Below are 21,901 nucleotides of genomic sequence, written 5' to 3' on the forward strand. Positions count from 1 at the left end.
GGGCATGACGGGTGATGGAAGGCATGTTGTGATCTGCTTTACTTCCCAGATCCCTTTGGGAAACCAACGTTTAGGAAAACCAGCGCCTGCTCAGCTTGTATCCGTGTGCCTAATCATTCATGCCCATGTACAACATCGTGCTGGTCCCCATTGAGTTTTAATCCTCGAAACGTCAGTCTGGTTGTCAGGTTTGTTTTGATTTTGAACCCCATCTCCATTATAACTGTGGCCTTCACGGTTTTGCACTATCAGCAAATTTCATCATGTATTTTCTATTCCATAATCTGCATTGTTAGTGAAAACATCAAACACACCAGGACAGCCCCCTGCAGCCACCTTTGTGCATTGAAAATTTGTGAAACCAGGTTTGTACTGACCAGTTTCAGCTGGTTTGTTTATGAGAATGTACCACGAGACAAAAATTTCACTGATGTCCATGTATCCCAATATCTACTGATTTTTGTTTATTTCTTAGGTTTTTTAGCCTACCATGGAAATAAATTTGATTGCAATTTCTACCTGATATAATTTCTACCTCACTAATCCATGGTAGCTGCTACTCCTCTCCTGGTTATTTTCTAGATGCTTGCAAGTGATTTTTCATCTGCTCCAAACTGAAGGAAATCAAGATGGCTGGTCTTTCATTTGTTCGTTAGTTCCAAAGAGCAAACCCATCAGATCCCGCTCCTTACTGCTGGCATTGAAGTCACACGCCTCACATTAACCCACGAGAAATGCTGCAAGTGATTTACATAATGAATGTACAGCCTGCACAACTGCATGTTCGCAGTGAGCGAGGATCTGACTACCAGAGAATCATCTGATCTTTGCACTGATACTGTAAAAAACCATTAAAAAGAAAAAGGCAATGTGAACAGCAAGCTCTAAAAATGAAGAGCTGTTCCCTTACGTCTTTGTGGAAGCAGATGGACCACTGCAGGGGCACCGCTCTATTCTGCCCGTGAATCACTGGTAAATATTTCCTGAGCACAGTTACACAACCAGTTTTGCACCAAGCCCATGGAAGTTTCAGCTGCTTTGCTTATGGGACTGTTATATGAGACAAAAGTGCTACTGAAGGGGACACCTTCACTGTTTTTTTTTTTTCCCTGAGTGGCTTCTTGCCCATAGAATGATTCCTATTGGTTTGGTAAGTTTTTTTCAATTTATGTTGCCAGTTGCTAATGTCTTTGTTACCCACTGTGGAAAAAAAATGAAATGTTGGCAAAGATTTGCAAAGAATTTTTAAAAATATATTTATTTGTGTTGGGTTTAATTAGAAGCAAAGCTTCGGATTTTCTTAAACAAAAGCACACTGTCCATCAGAAAACGCATGGCTTGACTGTGAGATGCAAAGTAGTTTTCCCCAATCAGTAGATAAGGCGGGTGGTGTTCCCCTGCAGCTCTTCACTTAGATTAAGAAAGCTCCAAGAAATGAATTTGATACTGCTCCTCAGGGCATTTTTCTGGGAAAAATGTTTTGATTTTTGGTTAAAATCTGTTCTCACTTGCCTGGAAGTGTCAGTTTTGAGGTTCAGCTTACACTACTAGACCAACCACAGCTTCTTATTGTGGTGAAGAAACTTTTTGTGTGTACTGTACTGCGAAGGGTTTCCAGCGTTTCTCTTGAACAGAGCAGATCTGGTCTCAGGATGGTGTTTTACCTGCTTCACACAGCTGCGTTCCACCAACATTAACGTTTACGGGACCTTGCACAGGGGCTTTTCCTGGATGGCTTGCACTGCTCTGCACCTCTCTACCAACACATCTCTCCTCTAATTTTCAGTCTGGAAAAGAAAACTCGTGCATGGCTCAGAAAACAATCATCTTTTGCAGTGACCTTAGCTTGTGTGGTCATTAAATAAAATAGTTCAACTGCATAAATGCTTCCAAGAAACCCATCTCTTCTTATCCCACCCTGGACAGCCCTTTGTTGTAAAAGAATATCTAAAAAAATAAAGGCCCACAGTGGACTGAACTCTGTGGTCACTTACAATGGAGTAACTGCATAGAGGGTGGGGGGATTGCAGCATTATCAGCACATCATCTTGTGTTATGCAGAGGAGGCTCTTCCCCGATTCCTCAAACAGGATTTTCCTGTTACTGTGTGGGCTGGAAGGTTTAACTACAGTCTGACTCTTCCTACTGCTATGATTGTAATTGTCTCCCACGAATCTTTATGGATGTTGAGGAAGGAGGTGTAAACCTGCTCAGCAGACGAGTATCAGCGCTCTGCAAAGCCGAGGGGAGAGCTGTCACCATCACCAAACAGCCAAACTAAACCACCCCCTCCAACCCTTTACATTAAGGAACAGTTTTTGACTTAAGCCTGTTTTGTATCTTGTAAAAAGATTAAAATAATTAAAAAGAAGCCAAGTGACCTAGTTAGTCCATTTAATATTATGACACATAAATTCATCTTGCACAGGGCCAGAAAGACATGATTATACACCTTTTGTGCTGCTCTTGAGGACTCCCAAGTCAGAATGCCCTGCCTGCATCCATCGCCCGAGGATCCCCAAAGCTTTATAGCTGCATACACATCACCCTTCAGAGTTCTAGGGAAACAAAAGTCCTATTTTGCTTGTAGCAGAGTAATTATTTCAATATATGAAGAGGAAAGCTACCCCGGCTGTGCTGCAAAGGTTTTGAGGAGGTGGAATGTGCCTGAGGGTGGGTGGGATGAGGATGAAGCCATGGCCTCCTCACAGGCCCTGCCTGAGGGCTCCTGCACAAGGACCAGGTGAACCGGCCCTTCCTTCATCCGTGGTCTGAGTAGGCCCCGCTCATCGCATCCCTGCAATGGTGTCATATTGGTGGAAGGGACGTGGAGGGGACAGAGAATGTGGCCTCGAGAGAAGGGCCCTGATCTGTGCCTGACACTCTGCAAGGCCACAAGACAGAACAATAAAAGCACAAGGACTTCGTCCCTGAACTGACACAGCCTAAAGCCCTTGCCTTCCCAGCTGAGCCCCAGTAACGCCAAGCCAAAGTGAAATCTTTTTAAGGACTCCAAAGACACTACAGTAAAACAATCCACTGGCTGACCCAAGCAGCAACGTTTAAAGAAATACAATATTCGTCTTCAAACCATCATAAAAGTCCTGGGCTAATTCCCAAGCGCTTTGCCTGAATTGCTAGCAGGGAAAAAACTTCAACTACAGTTTATCTGCATGCAGCAGGAACATACAGCTACCCAGTATCCCCGTCTGTTTGCAGCACTTTATCAAAAAAATACAGTAAATATTGCTGGTCACAATCAATCTGTAAGGAATTAAGGAACTGAGGTTGGGAGCAGCTGGTGTCCTGGGACATACGGTGAGAATCAGGACTTGGAGATGTGCCAAGGGAAACAGGAATCAGGACAGGTTACTAACTTGGTCAGGATCAGTTCTTGCTTTGAGTTTGGTTTATATGAGACAACACCTTGTTTGGGCAGCCTGGCATAATTTTAAATGTATTTAGACAGAGGGTGAAAGTCATGTATTTGTGTCTAATTAACCACTCAGTGCTGTAAAAGGAGATAGCATCTAGCCCCATAATAAAACTAACCCTCGATAATCCATATATATGTATATGCTCTATATTTTATAGGATTTAGGCTATAATTTCAGTTAAGACAATAAATGAGCCAAGCCAAATTATACAGTCACCAAGTTAATGCAGCAAATAAGCAGAGTATGTACATTCTGATGAGCTGGTGAGCTGCAGCTGAACTCAGCAGGAAGCAGGCACAGTAGTAGTTTGCTCATAAAATCTTTTCAGAATATATCTGCTTTCTCTTCCTATTAGCAGAAATTCTGGCTTCTCCTTTTCCCCTTTCCCCCCTCGCTGCTTCCATCACAGAAATAAGGATGTACACAGGTTCCTATTTGTCTCACCCACACCACGTGAAACACCGTAAAAATTACATACTAGCATGTAAATAAGTAGAGGGGCAGCAAATATGCTTTGTTCTTCTGTTATAAAGGGCCTCATGTTGCAAACACAGCAGCATTTAAAAGGGCAAAAATCAGACTGATTAATGCAGTTAGTTCTGCTAAGGTGCTTTATGAGTCTTTCTCTTTTCCCTTGCCCTTCCATTGCTCTTCACCTCTGTACTCAGCATGTGTAATGGCAATGATCAGGAAAGCAACTTGATGCCTCCAGGCCAAAGTTTAGCGATGGTTTCAGTTCAAATCACTGCGTTCTGCAGTTTACTCCTGCCTTGTAAGTGTGCAAATCAATGCACTAAGCACAGGGCAGAAGAACGGCACTTTTGGCAATTAATTAATGAATTCGCATTATAATCCTGCAAGACGCCTGAAGGCAGGCAAATTAATGTTGGTGGTAACAAACAGATATGATGACATTAGCTCTCTAGTAGAGGCAGCAGATCTTTGAGGTGGACCTGCCCCCAGTTCTCCCTTGCAACAACCGTCCCAAAACACAAAGCTCTTGATGTCAGTAATTAGATTTCGTTAAAACATAAAGGAATGGGCGTTTTTCTAAAAGAGAGAGAACACTTCAAGTGAGGCAAAACAGGTGGTTTCTAAATTAACTCCTTGTAGGGAAGGTCCTGTCTTTCAAAAGCTTCTTTCTATCCCATCCTGCTCTTAAAATATTTCACCCAATTCATCACGCTTAACTGTACCAAAGAAAAGCATCTTGTCCCCTTCTAGGGGTCCAACCACAGCTGCAGCATCCCAGACAAGCCAGAGGCAGCCTTCTCCCCCGAGCCAAAACACCACCTTGTGCATTTTACTACATACCGTGTTCCAGGGAACACGATATATAGTAAAAATGGAGAGAAAAGGCACTACCCCAGCAGGCCGGGTGGCTGGGGTTGTTTCGTGCTGCAGCAGGTGGTGAGATGCTCCAACAGGTGAAAATATTTGGCCATTTTCTGTCTCGTGTTGACTTAATGGAGGTGACTAAAGGCAAGCTAGCAGATCCATATTGCATATTTATAATTTATAAACATCTACATTCTCATTATTACAAGACCAGTATCTATCACAGCCATTTTATCAGGGATGTTACAGCCTGTGTAATGTAAGGGATGTAGGTGGTCACTTAAGAGGCCGGGGATTCCACACCAGAGCTTCAGAGTTTGTGACCCAGCTTGTGGTCTGGTGAAGTAAACAAATGTCATGTCCCACGTATGGGTTGCATAGGAAGGGTGAATGCACAAACAGGAATCTCACAAAGTGCATTACTTACCTAATACACTAATTGTTTCACCCAGCTGATTGAAAACAAAGCAAAGCTCTATATTTTATGTGATCTAGGCTGCAGTTTCAGTTAAACCAATAAATTAGCAGATTCAAATTATCCAGTCACGAAGTTATCATGGCAGATAACCAGATTAAAGACTGGAAGAAGTAATATTTTTTTTGCCTTATCTTAGAATTTAATGAAACTCTAGTTTTAACCAGAAAAACCCAGCTACTATCTAGCTAATATTTTATTGACCTAGTAAGACATCACTGGAGGGCACTGTCATTACTGGGCATAGGTGGCTGTTGAATATTAAGCATATATTTTGGTCCTAAGCCAGTTAAATGATCCAAGTAGACAAGAACTGTACCTGTGCTCAGCTCAACAAAGTACAGTTACACAAATGCCTGTGTCACATCTTCTCTAAATCTCCCTGTTAATGTTAGCAGTTTTACGTTGTTCTTCCCCACCCCTATGCAGTAACACAGAATATTTTGAAGATTAAACGTGTAGATGGTTGAATCATCTCCAAGAGCAGTTTTCAAATATCACTGGCTTTTTCACTGAGAAGAACATACCAGTGACAAAGTGCTTTCCATTTTTAGCAGCTGTAAAAGATACAGTTCACCCTCCTCCTCCTCTCTGATTGTGGCTTAATGGCACAATAAATCCAACATTAGGGTCCTTAGTGTCAGACCAGACATATAATAACCCACTATCCAAGCTGCAGATCCAGCTTTCACTCATGCTGTCAGCTAAAATGTCTTTAAAAGTTTTGTTAGTCTAATTTCATTCTGACACACTTAATGCGATCACAGCTACTGCTCTCTCTGTGCCATTGCCACTTTATATCATGTATCAGCTACCAGATGTTATAAAATTCATATGAACTCCATACCATGAGTACTTAACTCAATGCAAATGTGGTTGTGTGATCATGTACCCACATCTAACCGGAACCAAACCTGGACACTTGGGGATCCATGGATGCACAGATCCAGTAATAAAAATAACAGAACCAGCACACTACACAGACACTAAAAATAAAACTTTCACTGAGAAAAAGTTAAAAAGTTCAAGCAGCTGTCTCATTTCTTAGGATCTCTCCCCTTAAAGTCACTGTGGGATTTTACCAAATTAGATGTCCTTCCATACGGGTGAAAGGCAGAGCGTGTAAGGGGCTTGGCTGAGAAAACTTAGCCCTGGCTTCTGGCTGAAATTGCAAATGCCAGACCTACATCAGCATAAAACTTTGTTTTATAAAAATAATTAGAATTTCTTCAGCACAGTATCTCCATACATCCCTTCCTTTCTTGTCAACTGCTGTCACGTTCTCAGCATTTTTAAAGCACTCCAGATTTTTATTGTAAAGGAATAGAAATAAGAAGAGGTCACAGCTTGTCTTATTAGCTTTTGACCTAAAGAATACAAGGCTATTTGGCATTTTATAAGAGGACATTCCACTCATAGCTAAACAAAGTTTTCTTGTTCCAGTTATCAAGGGGCCTTTAAAGAGCCTCCCATGTTCTTCTCCATGTACAAGTGAATATTCAGGCTTGGAAAGACATGGTGTGCTATGGGTTCTGGTTGTAGAGTTCCAGGGAGGATGGAGAAGAGGTATCACAGCTTTATATCAGTTCTCAGACCCTTGGCTACTTGTGTTCAGTCAGATTTCTGAAAGATATAATCGCTCTGTGTGCTGTTTTAGCATCTTCACTGCTTTAAGACTGAACTTTGTGTATTTAAAAAAAAAAAAAAAAGAGTATTTTTCATACGGTCAAGTTTTGCACTGTTGACTTGTCTTGGAAGGCGGACATATCTGCCCCAAGCCACCCATGACCCGCAAAAGGGCAGCGAGTGATTTTTTCATGTGCTCTTGTACCAATATGTGCTTCCTGCCTTTGTCTTAAAAGCTGTGTGTTGGTTCGGTTGGAAAACAGACCCACTCATAACTGCAAAAGTTGTCTACTCATTGCAGTCCCCACTGGGGTTAACGCTTCAGTTCAACTGAATAGATGTTCTTACTACAGTAGATCTTGTTCCTCTGCCTTCTCACAAGATGAAACATCTTCTCAACATCGCTGCAAGGCAGAGACAAGACACCTGCAGGAAAAAAAGAGCTTGTTTTGCTGACAAGCAGCTGCCTTTTGAAACAGCAGCAGCTGAGCTCGTGTGTTCTTCAAACGTGTCACAATTTCCTTGTTGCTAAAGTCTGCCCTGTCAATTCCTCCCTTGATTCTGGCAGAAAGTTCATCCAAATCAAGTAAGTGGTGACAAATCTCTGCTCTAAGAAAGTAAGATCCCACTGGGAAAGCTGGGCATAGCCATTAAAATGTTCCACAAGAAAAAACCATCATGTTGCACCTGCATTTTCCTTGTCAAAGATTTTGCAAAATTCTGTGTCTTCATGAAGCAATTGTAAATTGCCATAATCCAAAGGCACTGCATTTCAAATACAGAAAACTGTTGGCTCTTTTACCCCACTGACGTAATTTTGCTTACTCACTCTTCTTTCCTCTTTTTTCTGTGGTATAATAACTAAAAAAGACTTGGTTCTAGGATGGCCTGGTGGCTATACAACTGGTATATGAGTTTACACTCCATCAGCTGGGTCCAGTTATGACCAAGACCAACAACTAACGACACTGTCCAAGAGATGAGCAGGAACATCTCATTGGCAGAAAGGAATTAACAGAGCTGCATGGTCTGCAGCTATTTGTCAGTACACCCATCCGACTCTGCAGAATCATAGAATCATTTAGGTTGGAAGAGACCCTCAAGATTGAGTCCAATCATAACCTAACTCTAGCACTAAACCATGCCCCTAAGAACCTTGTCTAAATGCCTTTTAAACCCCTCCAGGGATGGTGACTCCACCACTGCCCTGGGCAGCCTGTTCCAATGCCTGACAACCCTTTCTGGGAAGAAATTTTTCCTAATATCCAATCTGAAGCTCCTCTGGCACAACTTGAGGCCATTTCCTCATGTCCTATCACTTGCTACTTGGGAGAAGAGACCAACACCCTCCATGCTACAACCTCCTTTCAGGCAGTTGTAGACCACAATAAGGTCTCCCCTCAGCTTCCTTTTCTTCAGGCTGAACAGCCCCAGTTCCCTCAACCGCTGCCATCACACTTGTGCTCCAGACCCCTACCAGTTTCATTGCCCTCCAATGTAGCCACTGAATACACACCTCTTCAGTCACTGTGTTTTCAAAGTTAAACTAAACTAAGCCACCATGAATAAGACCATCCAACCTCCTTTCCCCAAGCCTCTGCTAAGTTCTGTAGAGAAAAAATACCCAACTGCGCAAACCTGATGAAAGAATTTAGGTTCTGTTTTCAGACACTGACTCCACTTCAGCCCTTGAAGGGTCAGGTGTCCTACTGCTGACATTTCCGTGGCATTAGGGGCTCGCTCCAAAAGGTGGTGAAGTACAATCTGGCAAAACACTGCAATATCTACTTCCCATCTGAAACCAGAACTTCTTGGGCCCCTGGACTCATTACACCATGGGAGGAGAGTTAGGTGACTTGGCACACAGTAAATGCAAGTAATTAGTCCCCCAAATAATTAATTCATTAATTTAACCCAAACTAAATCCAGCTTGTTTTTTAGCAATATATTGTCATTCAAATTAGCAGCAATGTAGCTCAAACCTTTTCCCTAGGAAAAAGCAGTAATTCATCCAAAACTGATAAAACTAAGACTAGTTCAAGTAAAAACTGTTGTCCAGCACCATTGATCCAGATCCTAGGTAGCAAACAACAAAGAGTCTGTACAAGGAAGATGTAGACATGACTCAGTATTTCACTGAATCATTGCAAACAGGAAGAGGTTGTTTCATAAATCATGTGTCATTTCCATCCCTTGAAAGCCCAAATGGTTACTAACAGGTCATTACAGCAAAGAATCACACACAAGATTTTCCATATCATTAACCTGAAGCAGAGCACGAGTGCAGATAGCTCTGTACAGTCTGGTGTGGACTGGGAACTGTTCCACAAGTGCCACGGCACCTGCTGGTGTCATGAATACATCCCCGTGTCTGCAACAACTTGGTCTCATCCTGCTGACCCTGTTCCTCTAATCATTCTCATGGCATTTCTCTGCATTCAAATACATCAAATGCATCAAGCACCATTCTCTGGAAACTGGTTCAAAAGGTCTGATCCCTGCAGAAGAGGAGGATGCGAATCCTATTCATGTGTGTTTGGTGTTGTCTGCGGTTTGCGGAAGGGAAAGCCAGAGGTTACCTGTTGTTTGTAGACATTCCGGAAGGTGCTGCTTCAATCTTCAGCTTGAGTTGGTCACTATGTTGGCTGTTTCTGCAGAGAGGAATGCTGTCTGCTCTAATACACAGATACTAAGGTCTCATATCCGTGCTGTATTTCTGAAATAGTTCAAAATGAAGACTGCTGGTACTCAGCTTTTTTGAAAATTGAGGAACTTTATATACTAATTCAGTTTTGAAAACATGGGTTCTGAGTGGTAAACTGAAATCAACGACAGGGATTATTGAATTCTTGTTCAAATCTTTAAAAAATGCTTAAGTATGCATAGGAAAATTCTCAACATCCAATGCAGAATATAAATCACTGTATATTAGAACATGATAATTTATCACCACTATTTTTTATTATATACAGCTTCCTCACAGATTTCCAGTCAACAACAGCCTGAACTACTTATACTTGTGCAACTGCTCCCATGTGGAATTCCACTTATTTCAGACAAGTTAATTACTATCTACTAATTATGTAACTCACTGCCACACTTTATGGATCTGATTTCACATCCAATGGCATAAAATCTATTAAGTGTCTACAGACCTCTAAAGATGAGGTAGTTTATTGCCTAGTATTAGCAAGACCAGCCTGTAGACACAGCGGGTGAGATGTAGCTTAGCTAAGTGTGTAGGTTGGAAGTCTAACTTTAAGCCAGTCTAACCTCTGCTCCCTCTGCAGCCAACAGAAAGGAACAGAAATCTCACGGGACAAATTAGTCTCAGTGTAACACAACATGAGAATTGAGCCCGTTCCTGCATAAGAATTACATCATTAACTAATCGTAAACTGTTGCACGTAGTGGGACCCCACATGAGAATAATTATACATGTGCAAATGTTTGGGGTCAGGCTCCTGCTAGCTTGTGTTCTGCAAACTTAGATTTTTATATTAAGGGAAGAGGTATTGAAATCAACCTTGGGATGTGTGTGGTCCCCTGCACAGAGCATAAGGAAAGTCTCAGCACAAACTGCGCACCTGTTAGGCATCTGATATTTGGTGAAAGGAAGTCCATTCACTACTAGTATCTTAAATTTCAATCCCTAATAAATGCTAGAACACTGCCAATTTATTCAGAGAGCTGTCTCTTTCAAATACTCTGGTCCTGGACTAAAGTGGTTCCCAATCAACAGGACTGGTATCTCAAACCTGTCTTCCTAAATTGGTTATTGTCATCTAGAATAATAATGTCAAAGCAAAACAAACACTGAGGGAAAGCTCAAATGAAAAATCTTTGTTAATTTCTTATAATTACTACCCAGACAACTGGAGGATTAGGAAATAAAGGAAGCACTAGGGCCATCATTCTCAATACTCAGTCTGTGAAGTGTTTAAATATTGAAGTGACATATGGAGGGTCTTAGAGCCACCCTCTGCTGACAGACACCCACAAGCAGAGTGGACCAGAACTCTATGCTTTCACAGCTCCCACAGACCAACACCTCACACATGCACTTTGCAGCTCCCTATTCAGATACATTGAAGGCTCCAGCCCAAGGTGTGAGCAGGACACGGGGGGGACCACAAACAGCTCTGCCCTTCCCTGGCTCCCCTGGCAGCTGCATCCAGCCCAGGTTTAAATGCCACCACATCCCTCGGGGGGTCAGTGATGAAGACAGTGATTTACAACTGCTAACACCATCAGTGTTCTCTGTGCTGCTCTGCAGGCAAAACAGATGGGCTACTAAACCACAAACCCTACATGAGCACTGACTGGATGAGCATGTGATACACTCATTTCAAATGAAACACAAATCTGATGTTCCTGTTTTGAAAATCAGGGTTCCCTTTGCGATTTTTACTGTTTTCTAAAGAGACAACACAAAGCCACTTCATGTCTCGGACTCAGAAATGTGAATTTATCCAGTGATGCCACAAACTGGTTATGAAAATGGATTAGTTAAAACTGTTTCAAACACCAAAAAGTTGCATTTTATCTACAGATGGCTTCCAATATCTTAATTAAAGTTGGAGGAGTAATACATTTATCAGTGCATAAAAATGGGGGGAACCCTACAGAGGTACTGCTAAGTATTTGATTCTCCTCTTTAAAATGTTTCCAACTAGCTTGCTGAGAGATAATAGTTTTTAGACAGAATGGTGTAGGTGTAACATTCTAAGAGGGGCTGGGTTTGCCCAGCCTGCTGACCAGTTTTTGCACTGTTGTGTTTTAGTGGGGACTGGTTGGTTCCCAGCAATACTGTGATTCTGCATCTTCACTGGAGATATGCAAAACGGCTCCTGTCTGTAAGGTATTTGAGGCAACTGGGTGCAGAGATCCATTTGTCCTCAGGTGCCATCAGTTTAGGTAATAGAAGGTGCTACTTAAAATTTTTAAGATGCAGAGGTTAAAAAAATATGACACTCTGCACACAGAGAGAATTTCTCATCTACCTTTTAAGTGTCATTCCAGCCCTTCCTCCCCCAAAAAAGATTTAACGGGAACCATAAGATTATCCTCCCCCCAGATAAGAGATGCCAAGGCAGATAAACAGCAGCAAGATATTCACACAAACACCCTCCAGTGCAAAACACGGTGCTGAGGTGTAAATGATTTGCCCACTGAATGTACCAGAAGATCCAGGTCCTCCAAAGTTTGAGCTCCGTAACTCCTGTGTTTTATAACCCAACATTACATTTGTTATTCAGATATTCCTGACTTATCCAATGAGGCTATATGCAGCTGTACTATAAAACATGAGAGAAAAGCCTGCTAAGAAATGTGCTTTTATGTACAGGCATATAAATAAATCATATTTGTGCAAAATGGAGAAATGTAATTAAGTTATGTGGAATATATAGGGATTCTCTAGGACTTATTTAGCTGAAATATCTAACAAAAAAGTAGAAATGTATAACATGTCTTCCTCCTATCAACACCCGCTCTGAAGGACTCCTGGAAAAAGTGCAGATCCACCTCCACATTTAAAGTTCATCAGGGCTTTCTTACTGAGCAAAGGATTTCAAAACCCCATTGCAAGATTGCCATGATAGGACCATGGAAGAGTATCTGACCATGTTTCCACTGAAGAAAAGACCAAGTGCTTTGTCAAATTTAGCAGAGGTCACAGAAGACTCTACAAAGGTATTTCTTGAACCTTGTCCACATTAATGTCCCTTTTGATACAATCTGCGAAAGGACCTGCAGCTTTTTTTCCACAGTCAGCCAAAACACATCCAGGCCTCCTTTAATCTACAAACTGCTTGTGCTAAAAGGCCACATTCAAGCAGCCATTTTCAAACAAGAACAGGAATGAGCTTGAGGTGCGGGGGGGTGGAGCAAAGAAACCACAGTGACCACAAAGCCACAAAGGTGGACGACGGCGCCGGTGCCGCTTAAAACTGGTGTCCCCTCACCTCCATCGTGGGATGCTGGCTCCCACCACCCAGGGTAGGGGGTGCATGAATGGCAGTGCCTGGTCACAGCTCCACAGCAGCTCTGGAGCTGTTTGGGACATCCCAATAGACAACATGTGAAGGAGGACTCCTTCCTCCAAACTTACTTTCTTCTTTATAATGATGGGATGCAATAGCTGTAATTCTGCAGCCACTGGAATCAGCAGCCCCACACAACTGTGCAAGTGAGGAATTATCCGGAGGTTTCTCACACACACCAAGGTATAACCTACAGATTGAACACAGAGTGCGAAGTGCTACATATGAGTGACAGGGAGATACTGTAGAAAGGAAAAAAAATCCCGAAGTTTGGCAAGTCTATGTGTTGGCACAAAGCCTCTGTTAACACCTGTGTATCAGCTAGAAACAAAATAGTGACCAAAGCCAAATGCAATTTCCAGGCGGTGGACAGGAGCAAAGTAAGGCCTTGCACTCCCTGCTGCGTCACTGAACAGTAAATCGGGTGAAGACTTCTGGAGTCACCACATTGCACCCCACAGAGGTGAACGCTGCCAGAAGGTCGAGCACGTAACACATTGCCACAGCAGAGAGAAAATCCACATTTCCTTCGGGAGAAATCTAAGTGACAGCTCCACTGTACCCAAGAGGCAGCTCCACCCATACCAGAAAGCACAACTGGCGCATATTCCAAACCCTTGATCTTGGCTGCCATGATTCGTACCTAAATTGGTATCAGATAAGAGAACAGACTACAGCAAAAGGTTGGGATATTTGCGATACCGTCAAACCTACGTGAAGGAGGCTGCCACGCCGCTCAGAATGAATGGCAGCAATGTTATCAACCCCGGAGAGCCAAACGCTGACGTGCGGACAGAAACTTGTGAGACCCCATACATACCTGCTGCCATGGCCACGCATGTCACATGCCTCAGTACTCAGGACAAGGTTAATCTGCAGCCAAAGAACCTTCTCAAGGGTGAGAGTTTAAAAGACATGACATGATTAGACATTTTAACAGAACAAGATGATTCACACAAACTGTGTTAGTTGGGGACCAGACTTTCAGGCTCAAACTGTCCTCAAGAGGAAACAGCTACTCCATCCCAAGAGTCTGTTGGCAACGCAGAGCTCCTCTATTTCTCCATGATTCCCCATGCTCATTAATTTACATTTTAGAACATGTTAATTTATAAATTATTATTTATCAATATTGGCAATATATGTAAATTAATATTTATATACATATATGCACCTATTTCCAAGTATGTATTTCTAAATATATTTGCACTATTAAAATATTTATAATGATTAATTTACAAATTAAATATATTAAGAGTAAGCAAATCCATTTGTTTTCATTGGAGCACCTACTAAAATAAGTTATTCCCTCACTCATTTCCAGGAGGTAGCACTGGGACAGCAGCTGCTCCAGTTACAACTGAACCTGGAGACAAGAGCAGCTGTCAGTGGGTAGGAATTTTAGGAGGTTAAACAGACCTCACTGATACAGGTTGGTAAAGCACGACTGTCCTTCATCCCCAGTGGGACACAGCACCTCCTTGGCTGTGCATTCACGTGAGGATTGCATCTGCCGCTGCCTCTGATTTGTTTTTCCAGGAAGGTTAACAACAGCAATGACCTAACTCTTAAGGGACACAATTACTATTTTAGTTGACATTCACTAAAGCAGAGCAAGTACAGGGAGGCTGCTGCACGTCACTGCGAAACAGCTGCCACCATGTCATCCTCATCAGAGGACAACGCTCACCATTATCAGGACAGAGGCAGTAAATCATATTTATGCTCTAAGGGAATTTAGAGTGGCAAAGCTGGCTTCGCTTGTATCAGGAGCACTGCAAAAATGCCAATGTGGAAAGCTGAGTTTAGGCTTTTTATCTATATGTGAAACGTTTTAGTGCCTAATTCTCTCTCCGCAGATGTACTCTGCCATTAAATACAGAAGGAATATTTGGCAAAGTGTGCAGAGATAACATACAACTCTCCAATAAGAATCCAGTTCCATTGCAACGTAACAAATCTGTACTCTCTGGAAGTTATAAAAATGTAGGTGTAGACTGCTCCACATCATTCTCCAGCTCTCTTCTCCCACTGGGATTTGTCAAGACTATATCTGGCCATTGCCAGTGCTGCCTATAGACATCAGGGCTGCTCCAGCTGCTGCTGCCCGGTCAGGAGGTTGCACACATCAAAACATTTAGCTGGGTCATGAGACCTGGAACAGAAAACAGAGTTAACAAAAGCATCCATGTGCACAGGGGACAGGTTGCTGCTCCTCCCCCACAAAATGAAATACATTCCCAGACACACCATTTAATGGGTCAAGAGGCTACAGCAACAAGCTGAACGACTCCCAACTTCTGCTGTGCACCAGGTCAGCTATTTTTAGTGCCGTGTTGCAAATGCTCTAAACCAGTTCACTAACCTGACCCTGGTTTTAGAAAGCCGCACAACTACAGACCTCATCTACTTCCACCCTGAACCACAGAAAAGCACATGGAAGGGTGTAATGCACTTATTAAGACACTGATAACTCACGGTGCTGCTCTCTAGAGAATTGTGTTGGCATGGGAGGGCGAACGGGAAAAGGTAACACCAAACCCCTTAAACCAGCAACGCCACCAAAGCCTTTGCAAGCCCATTTTTGGAGAGCTCAAAGCAGCAAGACAAGGTAACATGCCTCCTGGGAAAGCATGCCCAAAGAGACTCTCTACTGGATACAAACCAGCCCTGATATGGAAGAATGCAGACGCTGGGAGACAACAGCTCTGCTTTCAGCAGGGTGGCTTAGTCAGCATTATACATCCATGTTGAAAAACCCCACCTGGATCACATCAGACCCACCATGAAAAATGTGAACTCCTCACCATGAGAACCCCAGGTCTTGTGTATGCAGAAGAGCAAAGTTCTGAAGAGATTCTGGGTCATGTAACTCAGTAATACGATTGATCCTACTGTGTCCATTTTAAAGCCTCTGCAAGAGCAGCGTAACGCTACCTTGCCCATGAAGTTGTGCAACAGGAAACCGAGGGCTGCCAGAGCGGCCACTGAATTCCTGGTGAAGAACCAGGCTTATGTAAACCTGACCTACGTGGACTGGGGCCAGGAGGTGATGGTTAGCTGCTCACCAGCACTGACTGTATTCTTAGGACACTGCATGTAAATAACTTGACAGAATGGAGCAAGTGAAACCATGCAAGTGGAAACTTGGCCAGGAACCTGAGATACTTACTGTTGTTCCACTGTTTTGCAGGAAGAGGTATTTGCAGAGAAAAAGAAACTAAAACCCAACAAAATGCAGCACATCAAACTGCAATACACACCAAAAAACCCACCCATAAAAAGCCTAATAAGGCGGCAAAAAAGAAACAACCAATGATAACGTGCAGAATGGCTAAAAGCTGGGTAAACAGCAGAGACCAAGGAAAGGAAAAGGAACAAATCCAGAGAATTCTGGCACAGGAGGTGCTATTACTTGACACCCTCCACGGTGCTGTGTGCTTTTTCGCAATGCAGCGTTAACTTACCCAAAAGGAAATGGTGTGTGTGAAGCAATGATCTGATGGCAATACTATCACTTAAGTACGCACATTGCCAATACTTCTATTTTAACCTGAGTGACATAGGAAGCAACACACAATTCTGTGTCACTGCATACAACTAGCCAGAGAACCCGAGAACACTGGTGTGCATCATCAGGGACTCCAGCATAACCATTCAGTTGCAGGACTTTCTTAAAAAATCATTGTGCATAGTTTGACACAAAATTCCAGTTGTTAATTTTTTTCCTGGGGCTATGGCCTTCGCAGACTCCCAATGTCAAACAGTTTTCCCTACAAACCTCAAAACACAAACAGGGACAAGCAAGAGTGTCAGCAGACTGCTCAAATTGCCTTTGTCACAGCATTCATCATCTCCCAAAACGCGTTCTTTCCACAAACATGTTTCTAGTGGGCTTATAATTTCAGAATTTATGTCACCATTCAAAAACAATTCCCTGCTGCCTCTCCTCCCATCTTTTTTAATCAGAGGAGTAAGTTAGTAACATGAGGATTTATCAGCTCACATACAACTTCTTTGGTACAGCCAGGCACATCCATAGAACAGCACCAGTTACCAATTCAGTTCACAACAAAAGACCTTTCCAGGATTAGCAGCATCCCACCGAGGTCCACACCTAGTGTAAGCCCATCGTAATGCCCTTACCTACCTTATTTAATGAAGGGTTTGATCAGGTTTTGTGCTGAAGAGGGCAGTGCACACACACAACAGCATAGCTCACATTTCCTTGTTTCATGTGGAAGCGCCCACTGTGGCTAGGAAAACTAGAACCTGGGCAACCGAAGGATTTACACTCAGCCCTGAAGCCCATCCCAGCCATATTTGCGTGCCAGAGCCTCCAGCAACACATGGGTGCCCAACACTCTTGTTCAGCGCAGCCCTGTGGCCAGTCAGTCACCTAGCTCTGCAAGAGTTCAGTGGACCAAGCAACGCGATTTCAAATTCAGGAAATACTCTTATTTGATGAAAACTGAAGCTGTTTAGGTGGTCATGAACTCCAAAGCTGCATATATGCTTTCAAGAGGCATGGTCTGCCTGCAACTGCATGCTTTTCAATGGCTATCTTAAGCCATCCCACCTTATCAGATACATTGACTCATACCAAGAACCAGCTGCAGATCGCTGTTCAGCACATTTCCCCCACTGCTGTAGTGTGCCTTTCCAAAAAGAGCTCCCCACAACTGGAGTCTCTTACACTCTAACCACCTGCAGTTTTTCCAAGGCCCATCACAGTGCCCTGATCAGCACTATTCCGGTCCCCTTCTCCAGCATCTACAATAAAAGCAATTTCCCATTTCAGTGTTAGATGAGCTCTCCTTGTAACTCCCTTGAAGTTGTGGAAGAAACTTGAGTTTTTCTCTTCTCAAATGAGTTCTTTCAGATACCAGCTCTTACAAACCCAAGGGATCTGCAGCAGCCTGCACACCCCCTCCTGCTGTGTAACTGCTACTGAACCGCTGCCGTGCTCCGGTCGAAGAACACGTCCCTGCTACCTGAAGAGGTTCTTGACTGCTCCTAAGAGCACTCTTCTTGGGCTGAAAGACTGAAAAAAGTTAGCACTTTATAATCAGTCACTAGAATTATTCTCAGGGAAGAATAAACTTTTTAGGCTATACAGGAACAGGAAGTTCTTCCAGAAATGGGTTTAACAGCTGCATCCCCATGATCTCACTAAGAACACTTAAAGCACAGAAGCCTTCCACTCTTACCTGTTTTTTTTTTGCAAGCTTTCCCTGCTCAAGAACAAAGTAGACAATGTGTTTTTCTGTATTGTCATCATTAAGATACTTAGAAACGATAACACACTATGGAAATACTTACCTATTTTACCCAACTAAATTCACTCACCTTTCACCTTGCAGCCCTGGACACTCTTTGGGAAATAGCTCCACGTGAGACAATTACATACAAAAAACCGTCATAGCAGTTTCTTCAGCCTCCAGAATCCGAGCAGTACCTTCGATGTTAAAGAGTTTACACCCTTCCCCCACAGGCTTTGAAGTAAGCAGTTGGTCAGTGCCACTTGAACTCTCCCCCTTCTTCCAAGGGGACTGTGGACAACTAAGGGATGTTAGTTATTAACTGCTGGGATAATTAAGAAACAGGATTTTAAAACAAAACTTATTTGCCAAGAGTAGCATAGATCATGTCAACCACCCTTAGAAACCATATTCTACTTTCTGAACGCACATTAAAAATCTTTTCATCTGATGAATTAGCATATCAGGAATTGTATAAGGGCTGGTAATCAACTTGCAAGAACTGAGACAACCCCAACACCTTGCCAGTTCTCCATGCTGCACTGACACCATGACAGAACATCAGCCACCTTAAAAATTGTATTCGTACACTCAATCGTGTAAACTTGTATATTTCTCAAGCGGACTGCAGAGCTGTTTTTGGTACACTACCCAGTATAGCTCCATGTATAGCATCAAAATCCTTGAAGTTTTCAGTAGAAGCAAGAATGTGTCAGAATGAAAGCTGAAATATGAAGCCTGGTTTCTACATACAAACTTAGATTAAGCCGTTTGTTCTTTGAGCAAAGGCATCACACATTCCTACTTATCCTCACCCTCCACATCCCTCTTGCAGGGTGTTCCAACCGCTTCTGATCTTCAGCACAGTGGGTGGCTGCTTACCTGAGTCCACTGTCACCAAAATCACTTTAGTAACAAAGACAAAACACAGCTTCTGCAGTGTAGGATGTCAGCCATAGTAGTCCGACTATAGACAAACATCAGCTCCACAGGCTAAGGGCCACAGAGACACTGGAAGATGTTTTCATTAAGTGTTATACCAGAATGTACCCATGTATTTAAGAAATGCCAAAGGTAGGCTTTCAATTCTATTGTCACCTTACGTCTTTCCACATGAAATGCTGAGACAACACTTGTTTCTGCAATAGGACTGTAAGCTTCCTGTGGATCTTGCAATTAAGACCTGTTGGGTCAGAACGGACTTGGACATGAGCTCTTTCAAGTGCGCAGAGTATCCAAGTTTGAGACGTACAACACAAACTTCAAAATGAACACCTCAGACAAGTTGTCATCAGTAAGTATAATCCAGACACTGACAAGTATCAGACACTCCCAAACGGATTAAAGTGAACTGCACAGACAGAAAACTATTCTACTTGTGTCTTGCATCAGGCATTCAACTGGGTAGTTTACGAAGTCAGTTCCTTTTTTCTACATTTTCATCTGCTATAGCAACTCTCAGCTGAGACATCAGTGGCATCTATATCTTCAGGTAAAGAAACATGGTATGAACAATAAAATAAAATTATTTGTGAAGCAGGATGCATCCTTGTCCTCCCCAGAGCAGCACCACTGACACAAGGGGGAAGAGGAAGAAGAAAGGGAATTGATGCAGGTGAAACCAGTTGTTTCTAAACCAGTTTAAATAACAAAAATACCATCATTAAGGTCAGTAGACTTACCTTGGAGAAAGATTTTACATACATGTCTTCTACCAGTTACAGAAAAAGCGAGCCCCCCGGCCAATTATCCCACTGAAATACTTAACATAATTACAAAGGTCTAAGCACAGGCTTGTAGTCTACAGTGGGCAACCACTGTGACAGAAATAATCACACCACTGCCCCTCTTGCCCACAGAATATCTAATCTAAAGGTATCTGCATAAAGAATAAGAAGTAGAAAAGAAATACAAGGGACTGTACTTGTAACTCAGAATTCTTCAGATGTACACAACTATTACTGAAAGTTGCAGCAGCAACAGAGCATTATGTTCCCTCCACTCCTTCGGTGATGAATATGGCAACACTGGACAAGCTGGGCGTGGAGAGAAGCACCTCCTGTCCCAGGACACCGGGCATTTCACAGAAAGGTAAGTAACTGGTTCAGATTCTTTAGCTATAAGGAGCTGGATTTAAAGAGACAGAATAACACCACACGTTGCTGTAATATCAACAAATCTTGAAAGGCTGCAGGATTCACACTAAGTAACTGCATCACAGAATATCTCATAACATCCTTTCTCCATCATTTAAACATATACGGAGGTAAACACATTACTACACCCCTGCACTTACTGTGAGGCAATATCCTTAGTAAATGCATTGTACTTACCTCCAGGAGGAGCCAAACTATGAAATAAAAACTCACAACTCTGCTTTTCCTGAGCTATACCACTACTAGACTTTAGCCAAGACTTCCAGTGAGCCTGTGAAGCTCTTCAAAACTGTTTTCAACGGAGTTATCTTCTTGAAGCAATAAAGCACTTTATTTCACAGGAATCAGCTGTAACTAGAAAAGGTGTTATTTCTAAAATCATGCAATAATTTCAGTGTCCTCCCTCCCAGTTTTGAGCAAAGCTCTTCCACATGTTATTTCAGGAAACTACAGTCCTCTTAAGCCTAGAAGAGATTTAATTAATCTCCCCTTTGGTGAACAGATCATTTCCCATTCCCTGAAGCAGAGACCAGCACAAGCCGCGATAGCATTTGGTACAGGAAAGTCTACAATCCACAGCTCAGAATCTAGCCTACCTCCTACAAGCCAGCCAGAGGGTGCGATTAACCTCAGACAGCACCTGGTCTGCTGGCTAAACTATGAAAACATCAGACAGCAAGCACAGGTAAGAAAACAGAGAGGTTAAGTTAGTTTGACTGCTCTCATACCAGGCTGAGGTCTGACACCATCTCATCCATTCTCTCAGCTTTTCCAATGGACGCACAGAGAGCAGGTACATTTAGGAGGGAGCAAAGCTCCTCTGACTGGCCACACTAAACCACGTAATGTCAGCCAAACATTATTAGTGCAGTTATCAGACAGAAGCAACAACCCTTAAAAGAGCCGCAAATCAGCAAGCCCAGGGTGTCACCCAGGGTGTGACAAAGTCACAGCCCAGCTGAGTGCCCCCCACACTGAGGCCAGGCCCAGAGCCTAGCTCCGCTCTCCACACAGAATCACAGAATATCAGTGACTGGAAGGGACCTGGAAAGCTCATCCAGTCTAACGCCCCTGCCGGAGCAGGAACACCCAGCTGAGGTTCCACAGGAAGGTGTCCAGGTGGGTTTGAATGTCTGCAGAGTAGGAGACTCCACAACCCCCCTGGGCAGCCTGGGCCAGGCTCTGTCACCCTCACTGAGAAGAAGTTTCTTCTCATATTTAAGTGGAACCTCCTGTGTTCCAGTTTGCACCCATTTCCCCTTGTCCTATCACTGGTTGTCACCAAGAAGAGTCTGGCTCCATCCTCTTCACACTCACCCTTTACATATTTATAAACACACAAGCCCGTCCTTCACCCCAGGGCCGGGCTGCTGCCCCCGGCACTCTCAGCCCCGCACCGAGCCCCTCTTCCCCAGCAGCACGACCCCCAGGCCACCGGGGCCCACACGTTCCCACCTTCCCCCCCGAACCAGCCCCGACCTGCCGCCCTCACCCGCGGCCCCACTCACCCTGTTCCCCCCGCACCCGCCCCAACGACTCCGCTCCCGCGTCCCGCCCGCCGCTC

The 21,901-nt window shown here is 43.3% G+C and overlaps 1 long non-coding RNA gene across 2 annotated transcripts; it reads right to left on the reverse strand.

The window, feature by feature from the left end:
* Positions 1 to 1,231: 1,231 nt before the first annotated feature.
* Positions 1,232 to 21,796, reverse strand: LOC136098982 (uncharacterized). Of its 2 annotated transcripts, none has more exons than XR_011736254.1 (2): positions 9,456 to 21,796; positions 1,232 to 7,302 (listed from the first exon to the last, which is right to left on the reverse strand). It is a non-coding gene; the product is annotated as an uncharacterized lncRNA (long non-coding RNA). The 2 variants fall into 2 exon arrangements; XR_011736265.1 differs by lacking the exon at positions 1,232 to 7,302 and adding an exon at positions 8,807 to 9,374.
* Positions 21,797 to 21,901: the final 105 nt, after the last annotated feature.

Source organism: Patagioenas fasciata, chromosome 1, assembly GCF_037038585.1.
Source record: "Patagioenas fasciata isolate bPatFas1 chromosome 1, bPatFas1.hap1, whole genome shotgun sequence".
Classification (NCBI taxonomy): domain Eukaryota; kingdom Metazoa; phylum Chordata; class Aves; order Columbiformes; family Columbidae; genus Patagioenas; species Patagioenas fasciata.